The sequence below is a fragment of the Pteronotus mesoamericanus genome, unplaced genomic scaffold, assembly GCF_021234165.1.
Source record: "Pteronotus mesoamericanus isolate MK-2021 breed Mesoamerican mustached bat unplaced genomic scaffold, CSHL_Meso_final scaffold_21, whole genome shotgun sequence".
NCBI lineage: Eukaryota > Metazoa > Chordata > Mammalia > Chiroptera > Mormoopidae > Pteronotus > Pteronotus mesoamericanus.
In genome coordinates, this window is record NW_026555310.1 from 15,058,276 (window position 1) to 15,066,744 (window position 8,469).

Below are 8,469 nucleotides of genomic sequence, written 5' to 3' on the forward strand. Positions count from 1 at the left end.
ACTCAAAGAGGTCAAGTCTCTAGCTCTGTATAACACAGCTGCTAAATAGAAAAACCAGAATTCAAATCAAAGTCTTCCAAGTGCTATAATTTTTTCCACAGATTTTGGATGGGAAACCGTGAAAGCCATGCCGTGCCCTCAGGGTCTGAACTTCCTCTGTACTGACAGCAGGGCCTGTTAATCTTGCAGCCTTTGCCCGGACCTGTGACCTGGTCAAGCTCCAGTTGTTACTGTGGTCCAGCCTGCTGCAACCTACTGAAACCCAAAATACAGCAAAGGAGACTAGAAAGTGATTTAAAACCTCTTGGCTAAATAAATAAATTTTTTTAAACCCACTTTCTTTAAGGCATATTTTGACAGTTTAAACTTTGTACAATGGTTTGCACATAAGTCCTTCCTAAAATGAATATAAGAGTAAAGGTCTAAGATAAATAATGGAAATGACTTAAAAATGTATAGTTTTTACCATGGTAAGTCACATCCACCAGCAGAATAATTTCTTATGCATGAATTTCATACTTATCATAAATGGTTAAAAGGGGAGCACAATTCTCTTGACTAACCTAAAGCAGAACCTCAACAATCAGCTTCAGTTCCACCTGGTTATAACCTCAAAATTAGTTTTCCCTTGATACTTCTTTTATACAATCCCATTTGGCAGTTACCCCCACTTGCTGGAAGAATTTCTCCTTGTTCTGTGATCAAGGGTATTCATTTGTCTTAACTGAGGCTCTGTTCGTCATGCAAGCATGATTTTTGCTTTGAACATAGTTTTGATTTGATACATTCTCAGATTGTTCCTCATGCATGCATAGGTTTTTTTGTATACATCTTTTTTTTTCCTGCCTGGATGATTAACTTCTCACTATTTGGGTATTTTATGCTAACAACCATACTGCTTTGTCCAATGAAGAATTATTGTTGGACTTGGATATATTAGCAGGTAGCCCATCTATCATTCTGCTAATCACTCTTAAGAGGAAAATTTAAAAGAACAGGAACTTGTAATAATGGCCAGACATGATAGATAGCTTCTCAGAGGGAACAGAGTCCATCACTGTGCCCAAAATTAATCCCTCGGTACTATTTATCTATTGCTGCTGATGGGCTCAGGCTCAGTAGATAAATAAGGCTTTGCTTCTTTGCCTAGTACGCTAAGTCGTCTTTATCCCCACCACACAGAAAAGCAATTACTCCATCTTAATACAAAATCTGCACAGGATTTTTAAAAATCAGCATTACAGCTTTGAAAATATCTTGCTTATTTCCATAGTTTTAGTAAAATTAGCACATTCAGAATCAAGAAAGTAGAAATTTAGATTATTTTACTACTCAGCCTATTGATAGGATTCAGGACATGCTACTCCAAAATATGGCATCTTGGCATATTGAATATTTTAAGCTGAAAGAGTATGAAAAAATAGCAGAAGCAAGAAGATCACTCTGACCCTTCTCTCTTGAAAACTTCACGTCAGCGTACCCACCCTGTATCCAGAGGAAAGGAGCATTGTTATCTCTAAAGACAAAGGGATGCCAAGAAAAAAACAAACAAACAGGTCTTGCTAAGTGTCCCCAATTTAAAATTACCTCATATTCCTCAACCTATCATATTTCTCTAATACTGTACATTCTTCACCCAACTTAGCATAAATACTCAGGTTTAATTCTTTCTTTGGGTCTTGTGGCATGTAAAACTGACATTAAATAAATCTGAATGCTTTTCTCTTGCTAATCTGTTCCTGTCAGCTTCATTTTTAGACACAACCAGGGACTGTAAGGGAGCTGAAGAAAACTTTTTTCTCCCCTACACTTTATAATTATTTGAGACTTAGCAGTTTAAAACCATAAACATTTATTACCTCATGCCATTTCAGGTGGTGAGGAATCTGGGAGCAGCTTAGCTGAGTGTGTCTGGCTCCAGGTATCTCATGCGGTTACCACCAAAATGTCAGCCAGGGCTGCAGTCATCTGAACGCCAGCTGAACTGGAGGATCTACTTCCAGGCTCTCTCACACAGTTGTCAGCAAGGAGCCTCAGTCCCTCACCATGTGTGCCTGTCCATAGTGTTGCTTAGGAAATGGCAGTTGGCTTCCCTAGAGTGAATGATGGGATGGGGGGTGGGGTGGGCAAGAAGCCACCAAGATGGAAGCCACAGTATCTTTTATATCCCATCTCAGAAGCAACATAGCATCACTTCTGCCATATTCAATCAGATACACAGACCATCCCTGGTACAACATGGGAGTGGACAACATAAGTGTGTGAATACAAGGAGCACAGATCACTGGGGCTATCTTGGAGTCTAGCTACCATACTGCCCTTGTATCTTTTATTATCTTCTCCCACTTCCAGCAATCTGCTTTTGGCTCTTACACTTTGACTACTTCCTCTTTAGTAGCTAGCTCTTCCCTATCTTGGTTCTAGATATCCTGACACTATACTCAGAAGCTTCACTTTTATGCCTTCTCGGGGGAAAAGAAAAAATACAACCCTTCCTAGACTGTATGTTCTGCTCTCGTTACTACTTTGTCTCCAAAGCTGAGGCTCCTGAGGGAGAAATCCATAAACACCTCAACTTCCCCACTTCTCATTTCTCTGGCCCACAATAATTTGACCTGCACCCCAACTTCTCTAATATAACTGCGATCCCCAGGTCACTGTGACATCGCAGGGACTTCTTGGTTGAAAATTCCAGCATGTTTTTCAGTCCTTAATCTCTACAGATTTCCATGAACCTCTTTTCCTTTGGCTGCTGTGACACCATTTTTCCCTGCCTTTGGTCTTAACCTTTTCATGACTGTTTCTCAGCCTCCATTGCTCATCTTCATCCTTTACCTCTCTATAAATATTGGTATTCTTCACAATTCAACCTCTTCCTTTTTTTCTTAGTATTCTAAAAACTCTCACTTTATAACTTCTTTTATACTAGTGGCTTTAGTTACCATCTGCATGGTGTGAACTGCCAAATCTAAATTCCCAGATCAGTTATTTCCTGAGTTCCACATTATAACCAACTCCTGGCTTAAGAATGTGAAAGCCGCACCAGTTTCTCAACTGATAGATGTGCTGTCTCAATCTGAGGGATCGATTATGTCTGAGGACTTCTCATTGGGAACCTTTTTTGAAAAAGCATTCTAAAGGGAATCTTACCTCCAAAGAGTTTTATCCATTTGGTACAACCTTTAGTGCAAAGACATAATGGAATATGGACACAGCATACATTTCTCTCCCTTTGTAGAAGAAGCAACCAATATGTCCACCAAGCCATTATTTATAGTTTTAGTTCAACATAAAGAAGAAGAGGAGGCTCACCCTAAAATCAGTGGAGAATGATAAATGTAAGAGCTGTACCCAGCCACCTCATAATCAACTGCTATCTGCCACCTCCTTCAGATACTTTATGATGTCTGTCCTTCTAGATGTAATTGCTCTACTAAGACCAACTTCTTCTTGGAACACTCAGGATTTCAGGCTGAAACCTCTCCTGAGCCACTGTTATGGGACCAAATTCTAAGAGTATTTTCCCGCAATGTGCTGTTAGCATAGACCGTTGTCCACATTCTGCAGCTCTTACTACTGTGGCTACTCCTACTACCCCCACATTTCTACCATATAAATGTGCTGTGAGCAAGAGGTCATCATGTCCAATAACTTCATAAAGCCCAATCACAGGCCCCCAGGCAGCAGCCTGCTATGTCTATACATATAAGATTAGAAAGTTTTAACATTTCGATGTTGGTATATGCCATTCCTCAAGAGCAAAACCAGATGTCAAGTCAACAGGTATTTCCTCTCATTGAAGCCACGAGACAGGCCGTTGAGATTGAAGTGGAGATTGAATGAGCAGCTTGAAGAAAATTATAAATGTTTATAAAATCTGCTTAGGGGATTTTAGAGAAGCAGATGACCCAGAAAAAATAAAAAGATTGTCAAACTCTGTGGTAAGTTCACCTAAATGTTGTGGTCATGGATTTATTGTGTCTATGGCATGACAGACCCTTTAAGTTTGTTTTCACCTTTACTTCTCATGACATGCATATATAAAAATATAATTTTCTTGATTATACAGGATTTAAGGCACTAGCATAAGCTTCCACAGCTAGTTAGTTTGGGTTGTGTGGCTACATAGAAAAGAAAATTACTCTGGCTAACATAAGATAAAGAAATTTCTTGGAAAGGATATGTGAACCTATCGATACAAAGTGGGGGCTAATGAATCAATATGTAAAAGACGAAACCAAAGTATTTTCACAGGTCCCACCATTAGGAACAGATAGACTGATTCTTTAGGACACTGTTATCTATGTGATTCATTTAATGTATGGATCACTCCACTCCTGAGTCCAATTTCAGAGAGAGAGAAACTCTTTGCCTTAGCAAGGGCCATATGCTTAGTTAGGGAAGCTGCCTCCAAAACTGGAGTACAGTGTTGGAGGTGTAATTCACTAAAGGAGAATTGGCATGTTGCTGCCAAAAGAAAAGGGATTGGAGGATGGTGAACAAAATTAGCAAATGTCCACTGCCGATAAAATAGCATACTTAAGATCTGAATCTGTATTTGTCAGATGTAAAACCTAATGTTTTATCTTCTTTTCCAAATTTCTTCCTAATAGGACTGGAGAAAGTAGATTGTCATTTGGAATGGGAGTTGGGGGAATAGCACAAATGAAACAGAAGAGAAAAATGTGAGAGAATCAAGGATGCTGGAAATAGCGAGGGATGATGGAGCTGCCAAATTAGGGAAGAGAGTGAAGCTACAAGGGGACTCGGAAACCAGAATAACTGGAGGGGCGAGGTGGTAAGACCTGAGGTGAGGACATTCCTGAGAATCTTCTGAGATGATGCCAGAAATTCTATGATCTAAACCAAGGGAGAGACATGTCCTGAGAGGTTGAGGTATGTCATGAAGGACCATCAAAGAACAAGTAAATTTCCAAGTGTGTATTAGTTTCTAATATAGTCAGAAGCACACTAGCTATTTGGTTTATTGAAAACTTAAGCAGGAGGGAGACAGTTAATCGCCATAGGCACCTTTAAAATAAAAGCTACTCCAGAGACTTTGTGGGTTGGTGTTGAACAAAGGAAGAATGAAAACTATATCGATTATGGTATTCACAAACTATGTGGAAAATGTCTGAAGAATATTTTATGAGCACATTTTTCTACCCAACCCCTTCCCCAAAAGAACTATTTTATGACTGCGGGTCATTTCTTCAAACAACAGTGTTAACACAAGCCCAGCAAAAGGTTTTTGGTGGCTAAAGACAGTTTTACTGCTAGAAGAAATTGAAAACAGTTATCTTTATTTGCTTTGTATTCATAGAAAGGAACATACAGCAAAGAAAATCTGTCATTTATGAGAAGAGCAGAGCATAGTTAAAATGAACCTTCCTGGAGAGGGTAGGGGTGGGAGAGAAATGACTGCCTATAAAAGGGCAACATGAAGGATCCTTGTGGGGATGAAGTATTCTGTATCTTGACTGTATCAATGCCAATATCCTGGTTGCAATATTGTATTAAAGTTTTGCAAGATGCTAGCACTGGCGAAAACTAGGTGAAGGCTACACGGATCTCTGTATTATTTCTTATAACTGCATGTGAATCTGTAATTACCTCAAAACAAAAAGTTTCATTGAAAAGGTTAACGACACACACCCATTCACACATACACACACACTCTGAACTTTCTTAGTTGTAAGGAAGAACAGTTACCTCCACACCTTATATTTCCATATACAGTAAATTTAGCAAGACCAGTGGTTCCTCACCCTGGCTGCACGTTTTTCCGCTGGGTGACCTCAAACTCCCAGGATGGCTGAGAATCACTGAGCTTCTCCCCACCCTTCATTTACTCCTCCCCAGGGGAATAGGAGCAACTAGTTGGGCATTTGGGGAGAATAAACAGCTCAGCCCTTCCCTTACACCCTTGCTAGACAAGTATCTTGCAGAATGGATCTGCTCTCCTAGCATGGGCCTGTACTGTTCTACTGGGAAGCCTGTGTTGTTCAACTGTGCCAGTGACTAGGGACAGGTATGAGCATGCCCACTTGGCCACATCTTCCAGTCAGCTATATTAAGGTGATGTTTTGACCTCCATATCTGATTCTGAATTCAAGAGGAAAAAAGAGACAATATTGATTAGCCCAGGCAAGAAAAATGTTATCAGATGATCTGAGTGAACTCTTATTACAGAATCAGGGAGCTGTGAGTCAGTTTATACCTTGTTTGATGAAACATTTATTATGAAATCTCTGACTGATGAATTGCAGCTGCACTGGGAGGCATGTGATTTGATATTCACTCCTAGAGAGACTGTGCAACATGCAGAGGATACACACAGGTGGGGATTAGAAAGGATAGCTGGCTCAAGGTGCTGTCACCTGCATCAGGTTTAACCTCATCTCTTCCAAAATAAGCCCTGGGTCATGGAGGAGAATGAAAGCTACACTAACCTGTTGCCAGGTGTCAGAAGGACTCTGCTGTTTAGCCATGTGCAACACTTACTGTGTAATTTTTTTTTTGAGGAGATGATCCATATATTATTTACATGTTAAGACTAACTTTAATTTTAAAATCACATATTCACACCTATTTCCTTGCTGATTTCACTTAAAACTTAAATACATGTTTGACAAAGACTGTAAACAAAAATTTATCATGTCTGTTACATGTAACACACAGAGACAGCTTTTAATCATCAACCTTCCCCAAGACATCTTTTATTATAAATACAGGTATCAAAACTATTCTGAACACATTTTTATACTACTGATAGCACTCAAAAATTAAAATAATTTGTAACAATATTCATGGTACTGCTACTTTAGACAATTTAAACTGAAGCCTTCTCACTAAGTAAGATGGATAAGGCATGCCATTTCTCTTTTTCCCTCTTGAGATTGTTACTTTTTAGAAACATACATGCTTCCACAGCCATCTGACATACTTTCAAGTTGTAAACCTGAATTCTATTTTGAGTACACCAGGTTTATGTATAAATGGTAGTACCTTTAAAAAACTGTGTTGCATTTTTTCTCATTACCTGAAAACACAATATGTATATATTAACTATGTTCTTACAAATGTCCAGGTCATATTTACCAGCTGGAATTCTTTTCCTTAATGTGTGGGTATTTTGCATTGTGATATTTAATCAAGACATTAACATGAGTGGACAATTAATGGTTTAAGGAAAGTTTGAGACCAATAAAATTAATTGTTGTGTGTTTGTCTTTCTGGTGGCTTTGGAAGGTGTATACATATTCTTTGGACATCATTAAACATCTTAGCTCTTAAAGAACAACTTTCATGCGATATGAGGTTTGCCATTTTGCAAACACTCTTATGCTCCATGTATCCACCATTCCACTGGAATTATTTATTCCATTCATATTAACTTTTGTTACAAATCTAACTGATGGAGGAGCTTCTGGGTATTTAGGTCCATATTCTACTTTCAGGCTATATATTATGTTTACATAATTTGTCTGCGGAGACTGCCATCTTCTGCACCCAAACACAGCCATCTGCATGCTACTGTGTATCTTTTAAATGTAAGTAAACTGGTGTGAGGAATAAGATACCATGACCTGTGAATTTTTTATCAACTTTGAACCCAGGACCAACGGACATCAAGTAACACCAATAGAAAATAGTCCACTAAAATTCTAACATCTAGTACCTTCTCTGCAACAACTGGATAAAGTTGTTTGTTAAACTCACTTAGTTGTTGCAGTCATTCTGTAGGTTAACACATCTTTCACTCATTCCAGCCCTAATTTCAATTTTCCTTCCTTTTTTGAGAGAAGCTAAAAACTTAACTCCCCAGATTTTCTTGCAGTTAAACATGTCCCCTTGACTCAATTATAGCTAATGAGATGTAAACTGAATTTTTCTAGTATTGCTTTTTCCTCTTCAGTTTTCTGAACACACGTGTGATGCCTAAGACCTTTCAGTCATTGCCAAGTATGAGAGAGAGCAAGACAGAAGCAGTCAGTTTCCTTGACAGCATTGGTGAGCTACCATGCCAGCCTTGGAACTCCCATCGTCAGATTTCTGGTACATGGACAAAGAGATCCTTTATTTCTTTTTAAAAAGTCAAGTGCAATCCTAACTGATTTATTTATTGATTTAATTTCCAAGTGTGATGGGTAGAATAATGGCCCATAAATATGCCCATGCCCTAATACCTGGGACCTGGAATATAATCTTTACCTGGCAAAAGGGACCTGGCAGCCAGGATTAAGTCAAGGACCTGGGTGGCAGGGGGAGGCAGTCTTCTGGATTATCCAAGTTTACACAATGTTACCATAAAGGTCATTATAAATGAAAGAGGAAGGCAGAGGGAGGATTGGAGAAAGAGATGTGACAACAGAGCAGGATTAGAGAAATGCTGTGCTACTGGCTCTGAAGAAGAAGGAAGGCGCCAATGAGCCGAGGCATGCGGGCAACATCTAGAAGATGGAAAAA

The 8,469-nt window shown here is 39.1% G+C and overlaps 1 pseudogene; it reads right to left on the reverse strand.

Annotated features, from left to right (window-relative positions):
* Window positions 1-7,212: 7,212 nt before the first annotated feature.
* On the reverse strand, window positions 7,213-7,532 carry LOC129085129 (ubiquitin-conjugating enzyme E2 variant 2-like; annotated as a pseudogene).
* Between the last annotated feature and the right edge of the window lie 937 nt (window positions 7,533-8,469).